We start from the raw sequence: 11,424 nt of genomic DNA on the forward strand, positions 1-11,424 counted from the left end.
GGTGGGCGCCTATAGTCCCAGCTGCTCGGGAGGCTGAGGCAGGAGAATGGCATGAACCCGGGAGGCGGAGCTTGCAGTGAGCTGAGATCCAGCCACTGCACTCCAGCCCGGGCGACAGAGTGAGACTCCGTCTCAAAAAAAAAAAAAAAAAAAAGAAAAAGAAAAAAAAGAAAAAGAAAAAAAAATCCTTCAGGTCCCTCCAGTCCCACTGCAAGCAAATTTTCCTAGTTCCACTTCCCTTAACTTATGGAATGGAGAAGATGGGATATGGACCCTTGGGGATGAGATAGGATCAGCCATTGGATTTTTTGTTTGTTTGTTTTTTGAGATGGAGTCCCACTCTGTTGCCCAGGCTGGAGTGCAGTGGCGCTGTCTTGGCTCACTGCAAGCTCCACCTCGCAGGTTCAAGTGATTTTCCTGCCTCAGCCTCCTGAGTAACTGGGACTACAGGCATGTGCCACCACGACCGGCTAATTTTTTTGTATGCTTAGTAGAGACAGTGTTTCACCATGTTGGCCATGTTGGTCTCAAATTCCTGACCTCAGGTGATCTGCCCACCTTGGCCTCCCAAAGGACTGGGATTACAGGCGTGAGCCACTGCCCCCAGCCTCAGTTTAGAATTATATGGTGACCTGTCTGTCTTCTGATTGTTTCTTCCAAGGATGGTGGGACCCCTGAGGGCAGGGAACTTAACAGTGTTGTTCACCTTGGTCTCACAGGGTCTGAGCTCGAGTTGATACACAGTGGATGCTCAGGAAACACTAAGTGATGAATGATGCATTGCTGGATTTGAGATCACCCCCTCCCCACTCCATGACTAAGGTTGACTAAGAAGCATCCCACACCCACTAGGGCTAGCAAAGCTGTCCAGGCGGTCGTTGGCTTGGGAGCTGTTGGCAAGGGCCAGTGCGTAGGAGGCTATGGCTATGGCAAAGGTTGTCTGAATGTCAGGAAGTTTTCTCTCCAGGAAGCCACGGGCTCTCTCAATGCTGGCCATCAAATTCTAGAGGGTCAGAAGGAGGAGGCCAGAGGGAGATGATCAGAGGAAAGAAGTCTGGGAGTTAGAGGGACCCAGGGGGACGTGAGGATGTGGGAGCTTTCCAGATGCTGGGGCTAGAGGACCATACAGATCCTGCCCTCCTCTCTGGGGTCCTACCTTCTGGTTGCACAACTCCTTTCCCTCATTCAGGGCTATCAGGACGAGAGCTGTGAGGGATACATCCTCCTCGGAGCCTTGGTAGCCACCCTGTGGACACAGAGTACCACCTGTGATCCCCTCAGCATCTTGGAGATGCCTTCCTCAGCCTCTCCTGTCTGACCCTGAGAAGTTTCCTGGTACCCAGCTCTGGGCGGGATGATGGTGGAGGTGGGATGAAGACAGAAAGGAGAGGTTTGCCTCCCTGGGGTCTGCCCTACAGTCAAAAGCTATCGGCCGGGCACGGTGGCTCATGCCTATAATCCCAGCACTTTGGGAAGCCGAGGCAGGTGGATCACCTGAGGTCAGGAGTTCGAGAACAGACTGACCAACATGGTGAAACCCTGTCCCCACAAAAACACAAAAATTAGCTAGGCATGATGGTGGGTGCCTGTAAGCCTAGCTGCTGGGGAGACTGAAACAGGAAAATCGCTTGAACCCGGGAGGCAGAAGTCACAGTGAGCTGAGATCATGTCATTGCACCCAGTCTGGACGACAGAGCAAGACTCTGTCTCAGAAACAAAACAAAATAAACAAACAGAAACTATCAACACAAGAAACTGAGCTCTGTACACTATCTCAGAGCATTCTAGCAGCAGCCCCATTTTACTGATGAGAAAACTGAGGTCAGAGTGGCAAAGTCTTCCCATTGCTAGAAAATGGCCAACTCAAGGTCCAAACACCACACACCACTTTAGTACCCCAGCTTCTACCCTCATCCCCTGTGTGGACTTGAATAGTGACTCCAAAATTCATGTTCACCTGGGACCTCAAGATGTGATTTTTTTTTCTTTTTTTGAGACGGAGTCTTGCTCTGTCACCCAGGCTGGAGTGCAGTGGTGCTATCTTGGCTCACTGCAAGCTCCGCCTCCCGGGTTCATGCCATTCTCCTGCCTCAGCCTCCCGAGTAGCTGGGACTACAGGCACCCGCCACCTCGCCCGGCTAATTTTTTTGTAATTTTAGTAGAGACGAGGTTTCACTGTGTTAGCCAGGATGGTCTCGATCTCCTGACCACATGATCCACCAGCCTCAGCCTCCCAAAGTCCTGGGATTACAGGCGTGAGCCACCGCGCCTGGCCTAAGATGTGATCTTATTTGGAATCTGGGTCTTTGAGGATGTAATTAAAATTAAGAAGAGATCATACTGGATTAGGGTGGACCCTAAGTGTAATAACTGGTGTCTTTGTAAGAAGGTCATGTTGGCCAGGCGCGGTGGCTCACGTCTGTAATCCCAGCACTTTGGGAGGCCGAGGTGGGTGGATCATGAGGTCAGGAGATGGAGACCATCCTGACTAACATGGTGAAACCCCATCACTACTAAAAAATACAAAAAGTGCTGGGCGCGGTGGCTGAAGCCTGTAATCCCAGCACTTTGAGAGGCTGAGACGGGCAGATCACGAGGTCAGGAGATCGAGACCATCCTGGCTAACCCGGTGAAACCCCGTCTCTACTAAAAAATACAAAAAAAAAAAAAAAAAACTAGCCGGGCGAGGTGGCGGGCGCCTATAGTCCCAGCTACTCAGGAGGCTGAGGCAGGAGAATGGCGTGAACCCGAAAGGCAGAGCTTGCAGTGAGCTGAGATCCGGCCACTGCACTCCAGTTTGGGCAACAGAGCGAAACTCTGTCTCAAAAAAAAAAAAAAAAAAAAAAATACAAAAAATTAGCCAGGCGTGGTGACATGAGCCTGTAATCCCAGCTACTCAGGAGGCTGAGGCGGAAGAATCGCTCGAACCTGGGAGGCAGATGTTGCAGTGAGCCGAGATCTCACCACTTTACTCTAGCCTGGGTGACAGAGCAAGACTCTGTTTCAAAAAAAAAAAAAAAAATCCAGGTGCGGTGGTTCACCCCTGTAATCCCAGCATGTTGGGAGGCTGAGGTGGGCAGATCATGAGATCAGGAGTTCGAGACCAGCCTGACCAATATGGTGAAACCCTGTCTCTACTAAAAATACAAAAAGTAGCCAGACATGGTGGACTTGCCTGCAGTCCCAGTTACTCAGGAGGCTGAGGCAGAAGAATTGCTTGAACCCAGGAGGCGGAGGTTGCAGTGAGCTGAGATCATGCTACTGTACTCCAGCCTGGGCGACAGAGCAAGACTCTATCTCAAAAAAAAAAAAAAAAAAAAAGAAGGTCATGTCAGGTCCAGAGGTGATGGCTCATGCCTGTAATCCCAGTACTTTGGGAGGCAAAGGCGGGCAGATCACCTGAGGTCAGGAGTTCGAGACTAGCCTGGGCAACATGGCAAAAACCTGTCTCTACTAAAACTACAAAAATTAGCCAAGCATGGTGGTGCGTGCCTGTAGTCCCAGCTACTCAGGAAGCTGAGGCAGGAGAATTGCTTGAACCCAGGAGGCAGAGGTTGCAGTGAGCCGAGATTTCACCACTGCACTCCAGCCTGGGCAACAGAGCAAGACTCCATCTCAAAAACAGAAAAAAATTAGCCAGGAATGGTGGTTTGCACCTTTAGTCCCAGCCACCGAGGAGGCTAAGGCAAGGGGACTCTTGAGCTCAGAAGTTTGAGGCTGTAATGAGCTATGATTGTGCCACTGCATTCCAGCCTGGGCAACAGAGCAAGATCCTGTCTCTAAAAATAATAACAATAGGCTGAACCCAGGAAGTAGAGGCAGTGAGCCGAGATCATGCTACTGCACTCCAGCCGAGGCTCATGTCTGTAATCCCAGAACTTTGGGAGGCCGAGGCAGGCAGATCACTTAAGGCCAGGAGTTTGAGACCAGCCTGGACAACATGGTGAAACCCCATCTACTAAAACAAAAATGTAAAAATTAGCTGGATGTGGTGGCACATGCCTGTAATCTCAGCTACTCAGGTGGCTGAGGCATAAGAATCGCTTGAACCCAGGAGATGGAGATTGCAGTGAGTTGAGATCATGCGACTGCATTCCAGTCTGGGTGACAGAGTCAACTCTGTCTCAAAATAATAAATAATAATAATAATAATTTGGCCTGTTGCTTGCAGAGAGGGCAGCAGAAGTGCTTTTTGGAGGAGAGTTGGAGGAGCGCACGAGTGGTTAAGTGTGAATAGTGAGAAGGGAGTGGTGAGGTGAGGCCCAGGAGATAATACAGACAAAGATAGCTGTGAGCTACAGCACGTGTTTGAGCAGGGGAGAGACCTGCCAGGCTGCGTTTGAAAGACATTTCTGGATGCTGGTGTGAGGGGACTGTTGGTGGGGATGGGTGTGCAAGCTGGGGAGGACTCAGTGTCCGAGGGAGGAGGGACAGGGCAGGCCACTGTTTGATGTGGGGATGAGGAAGAGACAGGTTCCCAGATGTGGCCAGCCTCACCCACATTCTAACAGTGTGAAGTGGTTCAGACCTGGGCGGGGAAGTGATCCTTGGCACTGAGCCTCAGCTCTTTCCTGTTCTCATTCTGCCCGAGAACAGATTGGGAGCCTGAAATCTCCGTCTTAGCGCACAGAGTCCCTGGGATTCTTTTGAATGGCCCAGGCAGGGAGGGATGTGATCACCTGCATGGATGTCATGACCACGGGACCCTCCTCCAGGAAGTGCCCGTCCTCCGCCTGCCTGTCGGTGATGATCCAGTTGGCCATGTCACAGAGAGAGGACAGGCTCAGCACTTGCGTCGTCATTGTAGAGTAGGCCAGGGCAAAGACGCGGAACACATAGCTTGTGAGCCTGTCAGGAGAGGGCGAAGGTGACACCTGCGAACGGCAGCCAAGGGGGCTCTGGGATAGGGGGAGTCTACCTCATGATCCACACCATTCCAAGTGGACCCCTGCCATTCGCCACTGCCCAGGCCTGCCAGTGTAGAATTCCCCAGACCCGTGTGCTGGACACCCCAAGACCCCAAGACTCTAAAGCGTGGATGCTCCTGAGTTGTCAGATCCCAGACTGGCCCCTTGGGCTTCCAGGGCGGCAGTGGCAGGAGAGACAGGGTCATCCTCACCAGGTGCTTCCTGGGTTCCCCTTGGAGGTGTGGTAGGTGCCATCTGAACTCCGGTGGGTCAGCATCCGAGTGTAGCCTGAGGCAACAGAGCAGGGCTTTGAGGGACAGTCAGTGTTATCAGGAATAACCTGGTGGGCAGGGACTGGAAGTGACATGGGGGTGTCACACATAGAGGTAATCTAGAAGGGGAGACCTGTTGTCCAGGTGTACTTTGGAGGGGTGTTTAGGGCCCAGGTGTAAGTGAGGAGCAGGGTTCAGGAATGACTTTGAGGGACCCAGGATGCAGTTGTCTCTGAGTGTAACCCAGGAAACCTTCACCTCAGGGACTCTGGGGCAGGGCATGCTACCCTTGGAGCTACTGCTGGAAGAAATCATAAGTGTTGTTGTCTGCATGTAACCTGGGAGATGGGGCAACTTGAGGGGTGCTACATGGGAGTTGTTTTTTTGGAGACGGAATCTTGCTGTGCCTCCCAGGCTGGAGTGCAGTGGCTGGATCTCAGCTCACTGCAAGCTCCACCTCCTGGGTTTACGCCATTCTCCTGCCTCAGCCTCCCGAGTAGCTGGGACTACAGGCACCCGCCACCTCGCCTGGCTAGTTTTTTGTATTTTTTAGTAGAGATGAGGTTTCACCGGGTTAGCCAGGATGGTCTTAATCTCCTGACCTCGTGATCCGCCCATCTCAGCCTCCCAAAGTGCTGGGATTACAGGCTTGAGCCATCGTGCCCGGCCTTTTTGAGACAGTCTTGCTCAATTGCCCAGGCTGGAGTGCAGTGGTGCGATCTTGGCTCACTGCAACCTCCGCCTCCCGGGTTCAAGCGATTTTCCAGCTTCAGCCTCCCAAGTAGCTGGGATTACAGGCATGAGTCACCACGCCTGGCTAATTTTTGTATTTTTAGTAGAGAGGGGGTTTCACCATGTTGGCCAGGCTGGTCTGAAACTCCTCACCTCAGGTGATCCACTCACATTGGCCTCCCAGAGTACTGGGATTACAGGCGTGAGCCACTGTGCCTGACCAGCCTAGGAATTTTCTTGGGGGCTATTTCTTGGATGTAAACCTGGAGTGTCAGTGGGTCTGTGTCACCCAGGGGAGGTTACTGTGGGGCGTGATCTTAGATGAGTACTTCTCTGGTGTATTCTTTTTATTTATTTATTTATTATTATTATTATTATTATTATTATTATTATTTGTATTTTTTAGTAGAGACGGGGTTTCACCACGTTAGCCAAGATGGTCTCAATCTCCTGACCTCATGATCCGCCCATCTCGGCCTCCCAAAGTGCTGGGATTACAGGCTTGAGCCACCACGCCCGGCCTCTTTTTATTTTTTTGAGACGGAGTCTTGCTGTCACCCAGGTTGTAGTACAGTGGAGCGATCTCAGCTCACTGCAACTTCTGCCTCCTGGGTTGAAGTGATTCTCTTGCCTCAGCTTCCTGAGTAGCTGGGACTACAGGGGCGCACCACCACACCTGGCTAATTTTTGTATTTTTAGTAGAGATGGGGTTTCACCATGTTGGCCAGGGTGGTCTTGAACTCATGACCTCAGGTGATCCACCTGCCTCGGTCTGGGATTACAGGTGTGTGCCCGGCCCTCTTTTTATTTATTTTTATTTTTTTGAGACCAAGTCTCACTCTGTCACCCAGGCTGGAGTACAGTGGTACAATCATAGCTCACTTCAGCCTCAACCTTCCCTGGTCAAGTTATCCTCCCACCTCAGCCTCTCAAGCAGTAGCTGGGACTACAGGCATGTACTACTACACCAGGCTAATTTTTTTTTAAAGATGAGGTCTCACTATGTTGCCCAGGCTAGTCTCAAACTCTGGGGCTCAAGCAATCCTCCCACTTAGGCTTCTGAATAGCTGAGACTGCAGACAGGAACCACCATACCTAGCCAATTTAAACATTTTTTTGTACAGATGAGGGTCTCACTATGTTGCCCAGGCTGGTCTCAAACTCCTGGGCTCAAGTGATCTTCCTACCTTGGCCTCCCAAAGTGCTGAAATTACAGGCATGAGCCACCAAACCCAGCCTTTCAGGTGTATTCCGAGCCTTGCTACTCATTACTTGAAGTTCCCCTGGAGGTTTACTGTTTGCTTGGAGCACAGGGGTGACAGTATCTGGATGTTACCTGTGGGATTACTGTTTGAGAAAACCTGGAGGGAAAGTTGGAGTCTGAGGGAAACCTGGGACCAATTAACTCAGAGTTCTGTGGCTGTTACTAGGGGTGTTCATCTGTGGTTGCTCCCTGGGGTGTTTGGTTGTAACCCGGGGAAGTATCAGCATACAGGTGCAACTAAGAGGCCACTGCCTGGGATTATTCTGGGGTTTGCTGCTTGGGTGTTCCCTGGGGTTCCCTGGGAGTGGCATTGAGGGGGTGTAACCTGGGGCAGGGCCTGAGTATAACATCCTCTTGCAGCATGGCTTTTTTGGGAGATATCAGGGTGTCTGACATAAGATCGAAGCCTAGAGGTCTGGCGTAGTGGCTCACACCTGTAATCCCAGCACTTAGGGAGGCCAAGGCAGGTGGATCACCTGAGGTCAGGAGTTCGAGAGCAGCCTGACCAACATGGCAAAACCCCATCTGCACTAAAAATCCAAAAATTATCCGAGTGTGGTGGGGGGCACCTGAAATTGCACCACTGCACTCCAGCCTGGGCGACAGAGTGAGATGCTGTCTCTAAATAAGTAAATAAATAAATACAAATACAAAAATTAGCCAGGCATGGTAGCGGGCACCTGTAATCCCAGTTACTCAGGAGGCTGAGGCAGGAGAATGGCTCGAACTTGGGAGGTGGAGGTTGCAGTGAGCCAAGATCATGCCAGTGCACTCCAGCCTTGGTGACAGAGCGAGACTACATCGCAAAAAAAAAAAAAAAAAAAAAAAAAAAAAGATTGAAGCCTGGGGAAGCGGTCAGGTGAAGAATTCCCATGGGTGTGTCACAGTTGGGGGATGACCTTGGGGAATTGGTACCAGGTCGTAGTCCGGGGAAGGATCACAGTTTGGGTGTTAATGCCTGAGGCGGGGGCTGGGGGGGTCCCATGAAGATTTCCCCAATCGTGGGGGTGCCCCAGCCACCCTCTGGGAGATCCCCAGGCACCCTCATGGAGGCCCCAAGAGGGTCCCCGCTCTCACCGCTGACAATATTCTTCATCACCTGGTCCCTGTGCTCTACCCCGACCTTGCCCCACTGGCCGGTGGCATCCAAATAGCGGGACAGGATGATGACAGGTGTCAGGGAGCTCAGCGTCTGCTCAGGGCAGCCCGTGGGGACCCGCAGCAGATGCCAAATCTCGTTGGGTGTCAGGCTGCCCACAATTGTCTCACCAAGGATGTCACCTGTCGGGTGGGTGAGTTGGGTCACCCTGGGAGTGGCCTATGCCTAAGCCACCATGGTTCACTGATGGCCCCACACGGCCACCCCCAGCTCCTCCTGCCCTGGTGCCTTGTGGACCTTAGAGGACCCAGTGTCAGCCCTCCCCACGTTCCTGTGTCCCCAGCACCTTGAACACTGACAAACACTTCCGCCTCCGTGTCGGGTACCATGTTCAAGAACTCCTGTCTTGGCACCAGTTTTGTCTGGGTCTGACCTGAAGAACCACAACCTTCTGTGACAAGTGGGCTCTGGGGCTGGGGAAGTCAGGGTGCGCGGAGCCTGGGGCTGGGGCTTGGAATCCCCACCTGGGCACACCCTCTCATGCCAACTCCTTCCTCCTCCCTAGCATAGCCCCAGGATCTCACATGCCCCGTGCAGATCTCACAAACCTTGGGGTTCCAAGACGATGCTATAGGACGTTTGCTGGATCTGACCCCCTGCCTGAGGGATGAGTTGAGGATATAAGTCAAAAGCAAAAACAGCAACCACAGTAAAAATGGCAATCACAGTGATGGTGAGAGGAGGCATTGCTTGGCTGTGATAAGCACAGACTCTGGAGCCCAAATACCTGGGTTCGAATCCTAACTCTTCTGCTTCCTTGCTGTGTGTCCTTGGGAAAAATTAGTTACCCGCTCTCTGCCTCAGTTTTCTCATCTGTCAAAGGGGGATAATAATAGTCCCTCACTCATAGGGTTGTTTGGAGGGCTGAATTAGTTACTTTTTTTTTTTTTAGACAGGGTCTCACTCTGTCACCCCCAGGCTGGAGGCAGTGGCATGATCTCAGCTCATTGCAGCCTCCACCTGCTAAGTTCAAGGGATTCTCATGCATCAGTGTCCTGAGTAGCTGGAATTACAGGTGCACACCACCACGCCAGGCTAATTTTGGTACTTTTAGTAGAGATAGCGTTTTGCCGTGTTGGCCAGTATGGTCTTGAACTCCTGGCCTCAAGTGATTCACCTGCTTCAGCCTCCAAAAGTGCTGAGATTACAGGCATGAGCCACCACACCTGACCTAGTTTTTTTTTTTTCAGAGAAAAAAAAATTTCAGGTTGCCTAGGCTGGACTCAAATTTCTAGGCTCAAATGATCCTCCCACCTCAGCCTCCCAAATAGCTGGGAGTACATGGGGGTGCCACCACACCTGACTGAGTTAATATTCTTAAACACTTACATCTTAAGTGTTAAACATGTGTTTGTTAAGTAAATAAGGTCTTTTGTTTGTTTGTTTTTTAGAGAGAGGGTCTTGCTCTGTTGCCCAGGCTGGAGTGCAGTGGCGTGATCTCAGCTTCAGGCTCAATCTCATCGGCTCAAGCAATCCTCCCTCAGCTTCCTGAGTAACTGAGACTACCGGTGCCAGTTACTAATGCCAGGCTAATTTTTAAAGTTTTTTCTAGAGAGGTCTTGCTATATTGCCCAGGTTGGTCTTGAACTCATGGGCTCAAGCAATGTTCCTGCCTTGGCCTCCCAAAGTACTGGGATTATAGGCATGAGCCACCAAGCCCAGCCTAATAAAGTATTTTTGACAGGCCGTACACTGGTTCTGGGTCATTTTCCCAGCTCTCTGATTATTCGCGGATACGGTGATTATCCTCATCCTGCAAGCAAGGAAATGCAGGCTCAGAACAGAGAAGTTAAGTAAGTTGCCCAAGGTCACACAGCAGAGACAGGATTTGAACCCAGGCTTGACTCCAGAACTCCAAAGTGGGGGCTTATGACCCGACCCCCTCACATCAGTCCACTGACTAAACTTTTTTCTTCTTCTTCTTCTTCTTCTTTTTTTTTTTCTTCTGTTGCCCAGGCTGTGGTGCAGTGGTACAGTCTAGGCTCACTGCATCCTCCACCTCCTGGGTTTAAACAATTCTCCTGCCTCAGCTTCCCGAGTAGCTGGGACTCCAGGCGTGCACCACCATGCCCAGCTAATTTTTGTATTTTTAGCAGAGATGGAGTTTCACCATATTGGCCAAGCTGGTCTCGAACTCCTGACCTCAGGTGATCCACCCGCCTTGGCCTCCCAAGCTGCTGAGATTATGGGTGTGAGCCACCACGCCCGGCCAACTGATTGAATTTTCAAATCTGTTCTCTCATCTCACTCCCATCTAGAAGCCCTGTTTATCGATCCTGGGCCCACCTGCCCAGCCTGGACCTGGTGGAAGCCCCGCTGTCTGCACCAGCAGCTAGGGAGTTGGGGGTGCCCATTACCCGGACCAAGAGTGTCTTCTTCATGTGGTCCTGGACCCCGTAGCCCACAGCCTTGACCTCCACGTCCACTTTGCCTATCTCCAGAGGGAGAAGCACAAAGGGTACTATCTTGGAGGAGGCGGGGGGCACGACCACCACCTGGCGGGATGGTGCTCCTGGCTTTGACGCACTGCACAGCGGCTCCTTGTGGGGGAACTCCACTCGCACCTAGGGCAGGATGGGCAAAGGGAGACGGTATCGATGTATGACGTAGTCCAGGACCCTAGGGTCACAGTCCCCTCCCCACCCTGAGATGCCCGAGTAGGTGACAGTGAAGCCTAGCGATGGGGACCACAGACCCAGCCTGAGTCAGAGCCCCATCTGCCATTTATGTGCTGTGTGACTCCAGGCAAGCCCTTTAACCTCTCTGTGTCTCAATTTCCTCATCTCTAAACCAAGAACAATAATAGTACCCATCTGATGGGGTTGTTGTGAGGTTTAAATTCCTTCCTTCCTTCCTTCCTTCCTTCATTCCTCCCTCCCTTCCTCTCTCTTTCCCTCCCTCCCTCCCCCCTTCTCTCTCTCTTTCTTTCTTTCTCTTTCTTTCATCTTTCTTTCTATCTTCTTTCTTTCTTCTTCTTCTTCTTTCTCTCTCTATCTCTCTCCCTCTCTTCTTTCTCTTCTTTCTTTCTTCCTCTCTCTCTCTTTCTTTCTTTCTTTCTTTCTTTCTTTTTGATAGAGTCTCACACTGTTG

The 11,424-nt window shown here is 51.5% G+C and overlaps 1 protein-coding gene across 1 annotated transcript in view; it reads right to left on the reverse strand.

Annotated features, from left to right (window-relative positions):
• LOC111527718 (complement C3) overlaps positions 1–10,908 on the reverse strand; it is a 23,813-nt gene extending 12,905 nt beyond the window's left edge. Inside the window, exons 1-7 of the mRNA XM_026455627.1 lie at positions 10,830–10,908; positions 8,883–8,934; positions 8,621–8,707; positions 5,120–5,195; positions 4,680–4,848; positions 1,157–1,246; positions 707–1,003 (exon numbers count right to left, since the gene is read on the reverse strand). The gene's annotated coding sequence lies outside the window, so the exon portion shown is untranslated. The remainder of the gene's footprint in view (positions 1–706; positions 1,004–1,156; positions 1,247–4,679; positions 4,849–5,119; positions 5,196–8,620; positions 8,708–8,882; positions 8,935–10,829) is intronic.
• Between the last annotated feature and the right edge of the window lie 516 nt (positions 10,909–11,424).

Source organism: Piliocolobus tephrosceles, chromosome 21 (assembly GCF_002776525.5).
Source record: "Piliocolobus tephrosceles isolate RC106 chromosome 21, ASM277652v3, whole genome shotgun sequence".
NCBI classification, from domain to species: domain Eukaryota; kingdom Metazoa; phylum Chordata; class Mammalia; order Primates; family Cercopithecidae; genus Piliocolobus; species Piliocolobus tephrosceles.